Source organism: Octodon degus, unplaced genomic scaffold, assembly GCF_000260255.1.
Source record: "Octodon degus isolate 3935 unplaced genomic scaffold, OctDeg1.0 scaffold00440, whole genome shotgun sequence".
In the NCBI taxonomy this organism is placed as follows: domain Eukaryota; kingdom Metazoa; phylum Chordata; class Mammalia; order Rodentia; family Octodontidae; genus Octodon; species Octodon degus.
Window position 1 is genome coordinate 278,706 of NW_004525016.1, and position 12,997 is coordinate 291,702.

The 12,997-nt window shown below is 31.9% G+C and overlaps 1 pseudogene; it reads left to right on the forward strand.

The window, feature by feature from the left end:
• Positions 1–7,859: 7,859 nt before the first annotated feature.
• Positions 7,860–7,958, forward strand: LOC111814717 (annotated as a pseudogene).
• Positions 7,959–12,997: the final 5,039 nt, after the last annotated feature.

Genomic DNA, 12,997 nt, shown 5'->3' on the forward strand with positions numbered 1-12,997 from the left:
TATATATATATATATATGGAACTTTTAACAATCCATTTAGGTTATATAATAATTATTTAATAATGCATTGTGCATATATATATATGTGCCCAATGTTTGCCACTGTGTAATATATAATAGCTATTTAATAAATGAGAGATAAATAAAACATTTAACTATGCCCTACTTAAAATATTCTTTCAGTTAACCTGAACTAAAGAAATAAGCTTCTCTTTTTAAAAATGATATAATAGTTCTAAATTTTTTTTTAAAAAACTTTTCTGTTTAAATTTCAAATTCCTTTCTCATTTTAAATTACAGCTCTAAATTTGCAATTCTGTGATTTATTTATTTTATTTTAGGGAACAGTCTATAGGGTGTTCAGGGTCTGACTAGTAGATTTGACACGTAGTGATCCACCTATTCACAGCTTCCCAAGAGCTGGGGTTATAGGCATGCACCACCATACCCAGTCTCAATTGCAGTGTCAGCATGCCCTGGGGGCAGGGCTGGGCACAGCAGGCCAGGGATTGAAGCCCTGAACCCTGTGCCTGCTTGCAGGTGCTTTACTCTGATGAGTTATTAGGCTGGCCCTCTGTGATTTATTATGGAAGACATTTTCAGTTTATGCATTTAATGTTTGTTACATTATTCATAACAACTTAGTGTAATACTTTACTCATAGAAAATAATAAGCAAAAGTTAATTAAGTTGGGTTTAATTGAAAGGTATAATATATTCACATGCCCAGAGTTATTATGAGAACCTCTCTTCTCTCTCTCTCTCTCTTTTATTTTAGAAGGCAGTTTGTGAGAGAGGAATAGGTTTTTGATGCATGTTGAATTTAAGCTGTCAGAATAGCTAATACATATGCCAAAGACAGCTAATAGATATGCCAAGGAAGTCACCGGATATATCAATCTGGAGTTCAAGGAATAGTTCTTGGCTAACAGAATAAATTCTAGGGATATTAGAGATCTAGTTTTAAAGCCATATGATTTATGAATTCACAAAATTAGCACATGTGGATGATTGCCTGAAGAGATGTTGCTACTGAGCCATGGAGGCCTTAAGTAATAAGACATGAAAAAAGGAAACAAATATTAGCTAAAGTGTCATGTGGAGGGAGAAAGTAGTAAGAGAGATGACTTGGCAACGAAGTGGAAAATAAAAAAAGAGTAAGTCATGACCTTTATCCAACTTTTTTGCATTCATAATTAATATAAAATATTTGTCAATCAGAGACCACCATAGTTTTACAAAGCAATTTCTAAAAAGTAGTGATAGTAAAATAGAGTACTGGAATAATCTTGAAACAGAACAGTAAGAGAGCAAAAAAGACATAGAGATTAGGTGATTCAGTAATTACATAAGTGAGAACGAAATGTATTGGTAAATCACAGACTGAGTTAGAACAGGGAGAGATTTTTAAATATTTGAAACAATAAAGTAGATATGTATACTTTTAAGAAAGTTTTAGTAGGTAAAAATAAATGAGTGATGTAGGAGAGAGGTAGAGTATTGCTAGGCATGTATCATTTATGGAAAAGTGATGGTAAAATAAGAGACACAAATAGAGAAGGGGTACTTAGACAGAAGTCAAGACAGAGCATCCTTGGTAACAAAATGGAATGCAGAATACCTGAGAATAACTTCAGGTACATGAATACAGCAGTAGTTGTTGTAAGCTAACATTCTTTGCTGTCAGCTCCTAAATTTTGAGTTAAATCAATATAAGCCAATCAAAAATAGCAACAGGTGAGGATTAGAGATTTGATTAACAGAAAAGGATGAAATTTATTTCCAGTAGTGTGTGAAAGAGAAGGGATATGCAAAAGGAAACATTACCTGGCTTATTAAACTGTACTTATTAATTACATAGCCATGAATTTGAAATGAGCCTTAGGAGAATGGGTATGGGCATCATTTATGAACCTTTGAGGATGCTGTAAAGTCCATGGGACTCAAGTAAGTTCTGACATTCCTTAGCCCCCAGCACACAGGCATGGAACTTCTGATGGTGCCAATTCAAGATTTTAACAACTTAGGAGGACTCTAAGTGACCAACAGGACACACAAGAACTGCGATCTGTGGTCTCATTGTGCACAGGCTCAGAGCTTTACTGGAGCTTGCAAGAACCCCTGGGACCACCTACTGGACTCTGTCTAAGTGATTACTGGGAGCATCAAAAATAACAAAACAGAGAAGCAAAAGGCAATCTCAATCCTCTAGCCCACCCAGAACAAATCCAAAAGACAAAGTCATTCAAGAACTTGGAAAATACACACCTGAAATCTCTGAAACAATAGCAACTGAGATAAAGAAACAAGTCTATCAGGATATAGAAGAAATAAGATCAGACATAATCTCTCAGATCTAAAAAGAAATTGCAACAATCATGAAAGAATTGATCAGCACAGCAAAGGAATACATAGAAAAAAATAGAGAATAGAAAAATGATGAAAACACTGAATGAACAATACAGGAAAGATTAAAATGCAGGAAATAGGTTCAAACAGATATCTAAGAAAATAAGATTTCCATTGAAAGCTGGAAAAAGCACTTGAATAAAACTGAAGATAGATTTTTAGACCTGAACACAGTGGTATAGTTAATAAATATGAAAGGAAAGATATATTAAAATTAATAAGAAACCAAGAAATAGTAATTCAGCTAAAAGGTGACAAAAAGAAAAATAATATAAGAATAATAGGTGTCAATGAAGCAGTGGGAGATAGCACAAATGACATAAAAAGACTACTTACAGAGTACTAACAAAAAAAATTTCCAAACATGAAAAAAAAAAAAAACTGCCTTGACATTCAGTTAAGCAAGGCATATAGTACTCCACACAGCTGTAGTCACAGCAAACCTAAACCTAGACACATAATAATCAAGATCTCAGAAATTCAGCAAAAAAATAGACTATTAAAATCTGCCAGAGAGAAAAAACGGATCAACTACAATGGAAAGCCCATAAGAATCACAGCAGCTTGCTCAACAGAAACCACCAAATCAAGAAGAGCTTGTAGTGAATAATTTCAGGTCCTGAAAGAAAGTAACTTCCAACCCAGATTAAGGTACCTTGTAAAACTACCAATTAAATTCAAAGGCAAAATAAGATCCTTTCGTAACTAAGGACAATTGAAGACATTTATGACCATGAAGTCAACCCCACAAAGAGTACTCACAGAAATACAATAAAGAGACAGAAGTGACCACAGCTTCCAGAACAGCAGAAAGGAACCACCAAATAAAGGAAGGAATTAAAAAGAGGGAAAAAGAACAGAAATTATACCAGGAAAATAACATGTCAAAGGTAAGCTGATACATAGCAGTAATAACCATCAAATGGCCTCATTTCACCAATCAAAAGAAACAGACTCGCAGAATGGATTAAGAAGCAAAATTCAACAATAAGCTGTATACAAGAAATACATTTAAATCAAAAGGAAATTCATGGACTGAAAGTCAAAGGATGGAAAACAATTCTCTGCACCATAGGAAATTTGCTAAAAATATCAACTTCAAACCAAACATCATTCAAAAAGATAAAAGAGATCACTACATACTTACTAAGGGAAAAATGCAAGAGGAAAATATAACAAATATATAGGAGCACATACCTACATAAGACAAATTTTATTAGACATGAAAAATCAAATGAGCAATAATACAATAGTAATAGAGGAATTAAACATGCCACTGTCACAAAGAGATAGATCAACTAGGCAGAAAATCAGCAAAGAAATAACAACTAAAGAAAACCTCAACAAATTGACTCTATGGAACATTACAGAGTGTTTCACCCAGAAACAAAAGATTACACATTCTTCTAAGATGCACGTGGGACATTCTCCAAAATAGACCGTGTACTAGCCCACAGAGCATTCTTAAGTAAATTCAATGGAATTAAAATTATTTCATGCATACTATCTGACCATAGTGCAATAAAACTGGAAATAATTGACAAAAGAATATACAAAACCACCTGGAAATTTAATACCAATGTCCTAAACAACCAGTGAGTCAGAGATGAAATTAAAGAAGAAATTAGAAAAGATTTACAATCAAATGAAAATACAGATACAACCTAACCCAAACCTGTGGAATGCAACAAAAGCTGTCTTAAGATGAACATTTATAGTGGTAAAATCACACATTAGAAAAATAGAACAAGCCCAAATGAAAGACCTTGTGTTGCACCTCATGTTCCTAGATAAAGAAGAGCTAGTCTAACCCAAAACCCAATAAAGACAAGAAATTGCAAATATTAGAGCAGAAATTAATGCATTGGAGATAAAAAGAGTATAAACAATAAATGAATCAAAGATTTGGTTCTTTGAAGGAATAAATAAAATTGGTAAACCACTAGCCAATGTAATCAAAAAAGGCAAGAAAAAACTCAAATTCATAAAATAAGGAATGAGGGTCAAATCTCTACAGACCCTAGAGAAATTCAGATCATCAATACCTACTTCCAAAATCTTTACTCTCACGGGATAGAAAACACTGAGAAAACGTACAGCTTCCGAGATACATATGAAATGCCAAAACTGAGTCAAGAAGATGCACAAACTCTCAATAACCCAACAATGAGAAATGAAATAAACTATAATAAAAAAGCTAACAAAAAGGAAATTCCATGTCCTGATGGATTCATAGCAAAATTCTACAAGCAATTTAGAACAGACTTACTGTAAACTTTTCTCAAGCTCTTCAATGAAACTGAAAGGGAAATAATTATCCTAAACTCATTCATGAAGGCAAGAATAATTCTGATTCCAAAACCAGAGAAAGATCTAACTAAAATGAGAATTAAAGTCCAATCTCTCTAATGAATATAGATTTTAAAATCCTCAATAAAATACCAGCAAACAGGACGCAGCAAATTGTAGAGAAGATTATACAACATGGCCAAGTGGGCTTCATTCCAAGAACGCAGGGTTGGGTCAACATACGCAAATCCATAAATGTTACATACCACATCAATAGAACCAAAAACAATATCATATGATCATCCCAATATATATTGTAGACCTTTCAAACAAAGTCCAACATTCATTCATAATAAAAATAACGAATGAATCAAAATAGATGGTCTATCTTAACCTGATAAAATCTGTCCATGAGAAACCAACAGCCAACATCATAGTAAATGAGCAAAAACTGAAGGTCTTCACTTGAAAATCAGGTACAAGACAAAGATGTCCACTGTCTCCACTCCGATTCAGTATAGTTCCAGAAATGTTAGCTGGAGAAATTAGACAAGAGAGAGAAATAAAAGGAATAAGGATTGGAAAAGAAAAAGTGAAATCAGCATTATTTGCAGATGTCATGATGTTCTACACAGAGGACCCAAAACACTCCGAGTCATGTAGATTTAATCAAAAAATTCAGCAACGTAGCAGGATACAAAGTTAACACACAAAAATTTGTAGCATCTTTATACATAAATAATGAGCTCACTGAGAGAGAAGTTATGGAATACATACCTTTCACAATAACATTCAAAATGATAAAAATACTTAGGAATCAATCTTACAAAGGGTCTAAAAGATTTATATGGTGAAAGTTTCAGTAATCTAAGAAAAGAGACTGAAGAGGATTGGAAAAAAAGGAAAGAAATTCCATATTCCCCTATAGGAAGAACCAACACTGTAAAAATGGACATGATTCCAAAATTGTTGTGAAGATTCAAAACAACGCTCATTAAAATACAATTAATATAACTCACAGAGCTAGATAAACTCTCCAAATTCATTTGGAACCAGAAGAGAGCCAGAATATCAAAAACAATCCTGGGAAACAATGGAAAGGCAGGAGGTATCACAATCCCTGACCTGAAATTATACTATAAAGCTACTGTGGTAAAATTTGCATGGTACTGGCATAGAGACAGACCTGAGAACCAGAGAAACAGATTAGAAGATGCACAGCCAACTGCAAACACACACAGCTACCTTATCTTTGATAAAGGGATCAAACATGCTCACTGGAAGAAAAATAGCCTCTTAAATGGCGCTGGGAAAACTGGCTTTCCAGATGCTGAATACTAAAACTAGACTCATACCTATCACTATGCATAAAACTACAGTCAAAGTGGATCAAAGACTTGAATATTGTAACAGAAACATTAAATTTTCTGGAGGAAAATGTATGTAGAAACCTTAGTTTTAGGGTTAGGTAGAGAGTTCATGAGTGAAAACCAAACTGCACAGGAAACACTTCAAAGAATCAATAACTGCTATCTCATCTTTTTGAAGTTTGTGCACTTCAAAGTAAATCTCCAACAGGATAAAAAGAAAAATCCATAAACTGGAAAAAATTTATAGCTATCTGTCCCTCCCTCCAACAAAGGCTTCTGTCTCAAACGTATAAAGAAATAAACTCAGACTCCCCCCATATTCAAAGACACAATCTAAAAATGGTCATCTGAGATGAATATACACTTCTCAAAAGAAGAAATAAAAATGACAAATATATGAAAAAAAGTTCAACATCATTGGTCATTTGAGAAATGCAATTAAAACAACACTGAGATTTCATTAAAAGTGGTGAATATCAAGAAGTTGGCCAACAACAAATGCTGGAGAGGCTGTGTAGAAAAGGAATCATCCTCCACTGTTGGTGGGAGTGCAGACAGATAAAACCACTATAGAAATCAGTGTGGCGATTCCTTAAAAAGCCTGGATTGGAGGTCCCATTCAAAGTAGCTATTCCTCTCCTTGGTATTGTTTCAGAAGAACTGAAAACTTCATACCACAGTGATATATGTGTATCTATGTTTATAGTAGTGCAACATGTCGGCTAAATCCTGGAAAAAACTCAGATGCCCATGAACTGAAGAATGCAAAAAGAAGATGTGGTATTTTTACACAATGTAGCATTATTCAGCTATAAACTTAGACAAATTTGAGTGTTTTATTGGTAAATAGTTGCAATTAGAGAACATACTCTTAAGTGAAAGAAATCAGATTTGCATGTGCAAACATTGTGTTATTTCCTTAGTGTGAGAACTGAAAGTGAAAGTGGAATCTGAAGGGTACAATAGATACTGGGAAAAGGGAATAACTTTATTCAAAGGAAAGGGTTTCTGAGTTGAGGACAGGAGAGGGAGTGAGGGAAAGAATTTATCTGGGTATATAAACAGGATGGTTTAGACAACTGTATTGTGCATTTATGCTGGCCTATGGAAAAGAGAAGATAGAATTTAATTAGTTTTGTCTCCTTGTTTTAGGGTGTTTCTCTTTTCAGTCTTTTTAATTTCTTATATATTTCCTTCTTTTCTTGTCTCTTCTTCAAATTTTACACCCATATATGTGTTAATATGAATAACCAGTTGGAAGACAAGACTACATATTTCAACAAATACTGTGAAATTCATATTACTTTGTTAAGTGAAATTCCATACCACTTACTTTTTCTATTTTAATTCTAATTTATATGCTCTTTAAAAATAAAAATAGTAATAAAAATATGGTTGTCTTTCCCTTGTCACATTTAGCTTTGTAAGAATAGGCTTTGGGTAGTACAGGAGTCAGCTTCAATTCTGTTTGCATGTTTCTATGTTTCCCATACTGTTACAAAGATGGCCAGAATGCTGAAGTCAATCAACAGACATTATACCACAAGATGAGCAGGAAGAAAGCAACTTGAGGGCAGCAAGAGTGGAAAGTAGATGGGGTTAAAGCAAAAGATTGTTAAAAATTAATAAGCTTTGATAGGAAATCAGGATAGAGAATGGGATGATTCATTTAAAATGCATCTTTCAAAAAATGAAAGTGCATGAGATATGTTCCTAGTGAAAATGTGTGAAATAAAAAAAAATAACTAAAAAAATCCCTCTATTCCACATTTTCCTGTGCTTGCTTTCGCAAGTTTTATATTGTATACTAAAACTGGAACGATATAGAGAAGATTAGCATGGCCTCTACCCAAGGATGACACACAAATTGGTGAAGCATTCCATATTTAAAAGAAATATTCCCCTGTAATTAAAACAGATTTCTTTAAGAGCTTTTAGAAGAAGGACCAATTGAAATAATACTGTTAAGATGAGAGGCCGATGGCCATACATGGCGATCACACTGTAAGGTTTAGTATTTATTTACACCCTATTTGCCTACACTACCATTGATCAGGGGCAGAAACAGCACTGATTTTTGTTTCAATGATGGTATCTATGATTGGTAGGGTCAATTCTGGCCTGTACACTAAGGGTAAAAACTTAACTCACTATGAAATTTATCTTATTATACTTTTAGTATTTCCCAAGTGCATACAATTTTAATCATAAAAATATTTTTTAAATTATATATAAATAAATGATGTCATATGTAATAATATCACTGAGCTATTTTGATAAGTTCATCTTTAAGCACTCAAAATGAAAAAATTCATCAACAATTAAAATTAATAATTGAAACAAACATTTCATTACACAAAGATTGAAATATAAGTAAAATGTTCTTTATGCACCAATAGCTATATTAAAAATCTATTTACTAAGACACACTAGTAGCTGAACTGAAAGCAGTCATAATTTTGCTATTCTTAGCACAGATGTCTCATGATGAAGGTAGGAATGTAAAATATTCACAGAAAGTGAATGGGTTAAAATATGACATAAGATATTATGCTCTTCTAAATGCAAAAATTTATTATTCTTTAATTCTAGAAATTTATCCTGGTGTTCACCCATCATGTCCTTCATATGCTAATAAAATGAATATTGCGAAAAAAAAAGAATATACATTAGGCTTTGTGTAATATTTTTAAAAAATGAAAATTAAGCTTAGTTGCTTAAAAGGTTTATAATAAAATCAGGAACAAACATGTACCTATTTTTTAAATGAGCGCAGACACACAATTTACATCAAGCAATATCTCCCAGTTATTTTTTCTCCATGATAAAATTAGTTGTTTTTAACCATTTTGTTTTATCATTTGAGGATAGTTTAACTCAAACAAATTTAGGTTCTGGAAAATTTTTATTTTGAAAAAGCTGGAATATTTTTTAATCAGATAAAGTGGAACTATTTTATTTCTAAATGAAAGTTTATAGTGCAAAAATGCAAAAAACCAACAAACAAAAAACACCTGGTAAATAAAGGTCCTAAACAACCTTATTCAAGAAGAAAGATTAAAATTATATTGTCATTGACCATGAAATAATTCTCCTACTATTCAATATTGATTGCTAACATATAATTAATTCAGCAATATTTCAAAACTTTCTAAATGCCTGAGACAGTTCCCTTCAATAGTTTATTTTGATTTATAACATGGAGACCAAAGGAAGCAACAGAATAATTCAATTCATAAAATTTATGCTGATTGGATGAATACAAACAAATATTGATTTATGAACACCTACTTTGGCAATCAGTCTTTCACAGTTTTGCAAGCTGGTTTGAAAATTAGAAAATCATCAAATTCACATTTTTCTCAGCGATTTAACCATTATTCAGAATTCAATCCATCTCTTCTATTTTCTTCAGCAACTGAAATATAAGAACTGATGTGAGTAGGCTCCAGAAAGCATCCTAAAGCTTATCTTTAAGGTTCCAAACTTCTGAATATTGATGCATATAGTTTCCTTATTGAAAAATATTTCAAAATTATAATTTTTTCTCACTAGAATTCAAATCAAATTTTCAAGGGAATTTTTAAATAGACATGAACCAGATTTTAAAGCACAATTTGTATAAAATTTTTTTAAGAGGATTCATGTTATCTTCCCCACAAAGCACATCAAATCTCCTTTTAATAAACTAGACCATATAAAACATGCCATTTCAGTCATTTTGCTGAAAGAAATGAGCATATTCAGTAAGCCTACAAAGACTTACAACAAAATTTTGAGAACTGTAAATAAAAGTTTTACTCATTTAAAATCATCTTATTTTCTTGCCTATTCTTTGTTTGTTTCTTATTTATTTATTTTTATTTATTTATTTTAAGTTAATTTTATTAAGAAAGAAATAGCAATGAGACAGTTTCAAAACAGGTTAGTAGGACAGTTACAATGATTAATACATTGCATATTATTTTCGTAATAGTTATTCATGTTACAACATGCAGACATGATATCTTGTCTAAACATTATTAGTACAAATCTTTTTGTAATTGAACTGACAAAGTAGCTGTATATCCTAATTATTTTGTATATGCATATATATACATATATATGTATATATATGCATTTTTTCACTACAACATGTTCCTTCATTTATATCCACCTTTTTTGTTTAGTTTTGTCAGAGATGGGTATTCCATGTGCCTAAGGAGAGTTGCCTAGAGAGAGAACATTCTCTTGGGCTTTCACAGAGAGGAAATTGGTCAAGTAATGGCCAATACTCATCCACATGGCTGACACTGACAAAGGATCTACCAACTGCAGTAAAGGGTTTCAGGGTAAATCCTAAGTGGATTTGACTGATCTTATTAGATACAAAAGCTACATTTCTTGTTATATAGGTCTTGCTTTATCTGGGTTTTAACCATTAAGCAAAAAAGTATAAAAATGAGGTATAAAAAGTAAAGCATGTTAATATGCTGGACTGTAAAAGGCTCAAGTCAACACCTTCTGACATTACCAGTTCTGCAGATCACCCACCACTATTATGGACTACTGGACTATATTACATTATTTTTCTGAATTCACGCACTTACAATGTTTGAATGGTAATGGAATACCCATCTCTGACATAACTATATACTTATTTTTTGTTATCTTTTTGAGACAAGTTCTTGCTATGCAATTCAGACTGGAATTTAACCCATTTTGTAGCCCAGGCTGATCTCTAACTCAATGATCCTCCTGCCTCAGCTTCCCCAGTGTGCTACCACAGTCGGCACTTAAAATCACTTTCATTATCTATTTTTTTTCTTTATACTCTAGGAGAGCATCTCAACTACAGCTGGCCTTCAGTAAGTTCATGTAAGGCAGCTTATGGTAAAAATAACAAAATATCTTCAGTAATTATAAATATTTCTTCAAGTTTGACTTAAACTATTATAATATTAGCTTTTTGCTAGGTCCTTGTAAGATTGCAGAAGGAGAAGAAAATAGAAATTGAATTTTTGAGGTGGAGATGATGTGATAGGCCCTATTTGTTCTTCGTATTTGATGCTGGTAGACTAGAGCATAGGGGAACGCTCCTGTCCAAATATCTTCCATGCAGCATTTCCCTAATCTTCTTCCACACATACATGTAACTCACGTTTCAGTTCTTAATGCCCTTCAGTTCAGATTATCTCATGCAAATATTTGTTTTAAACCAGCAACATTCCTTGTCATAAAATAAATAATGAGACAAACAGAAGAAAGAGAGAGAGACAGACAGAGAGAGAAAGAGAGAGAAGCAATGAAAGAAAGGACACTAAAGATACTAGTGTGAAGATACTAAAATTATTAGATTATTAATGGCTGTCAGGTATTGATATGCATAAGAAATGAGTAGTAAGCAGGTACGCAAGGAATTCTTATAACAATGAAACTATTCTGTAAGATGCTAACCAGATGCTAATGTCAAATGATAGTATTTATTTATGAAAATCTACAGAAATATACCACAAAAATTTAACTTAATATAAAACATGGATTTTGGTTAATAATAAGGTATACATTATTTGTCATTTACAGAACAAATAACACACCATATGAATGTTTATAAGAGGAAAAATTATGGGAAAGATTAGATATTAGGAACTCTGTATTCTTTTACTTTTTTTAATGTAAATCTCAAAGTGCTTGAAAAGGGGCTGGGGAGATGGCTCAGTAGAATAAGCGCTTGCCTGGCAAGCACTAGGGCCTGAATTCAATTCCTTGTTCTGCCAAAACAAAATAAAACAAACAAACAAACAAACAAACAAACAAAATGTGCTTAAAAATAAATTTGCTTTTTAAAAATTCTATGTAAGTATAGTATGAAAGTCAATTTTATTTTTAAAAGCCTTCTATATTATCTAAGTCTTGTAAAAACTTCACTGCAAAAAATTTTGACTGGCAAGCAGTATCAATAAGCATGAAAATCAGAAAAAAGTAATTACACATTATTTATTAAGTTGACTGAAAAAGATAGATATACAACAGTTGATGATATGAATAATAAGATTGCTATAAAATATAATTTCAACAATATTTGATATAGATTATGTGAAAATAGCTTATAGTAAGTAGTAACTACTATCAGCTATTTGATTGTTAATCGATGTATATTATGTAAACAATTTAGAAATTTAAGAATGGTTCAATATTGAAGAGCATCCACAGTCATATTTTAATACATTATAATAAATCACACAGCTATAATCATTAAAATATGAAATATTTAAAAGTACTCACAATAGAAATGCTTCAAGCTAATCTTGAAATTATTATTTACATATTTGTTTTTGTCTTTTTGAGACAGGGTCTCATTATGCAGTTCAGGATGGCCTGATTTGAATTTACCTTGTACCCCAGGCTGGACTCATAATCTTGAATTATCAAACTCATATGTTTTATGAAACTCAGTTTATTGCATAATGTGATATACAATGTTACAGTACTTTCATTTAATTTTTGAATAAGAACAAACATCAATCATTCCTCTAATTTACATTAATATGGTGTTCGTTACTATAATACTTGAAAAGTGAAAAAAGAGCAGTTAAAATTTTTCTGTGTTTAGATATGATCATATGCCTATAAAGCATCAAAAAATAAAGGGATAGCTATATTAGCAATAAATAATTATTTAAAAATTATCTTTTCAAAAGCAAAGATACATTGCTTACTGAATGAATACAGTTTAAACTTTACTAAATCAAACAAAAGCCAATTTAAGTTAAGCGTCATATTTTACTATTACTTAACATAAAAACATAAAATATTTTCCATAAATTCAGAAACACATTTATCATAATTCTATTCAAGTTGCAAACACAGCTTCTGAAAACTTCTATTAACTGAAAGACCCTAAATTCTTCTAAAGCTACATGAAAAGTGGCTACAGATTGAAATTGAAA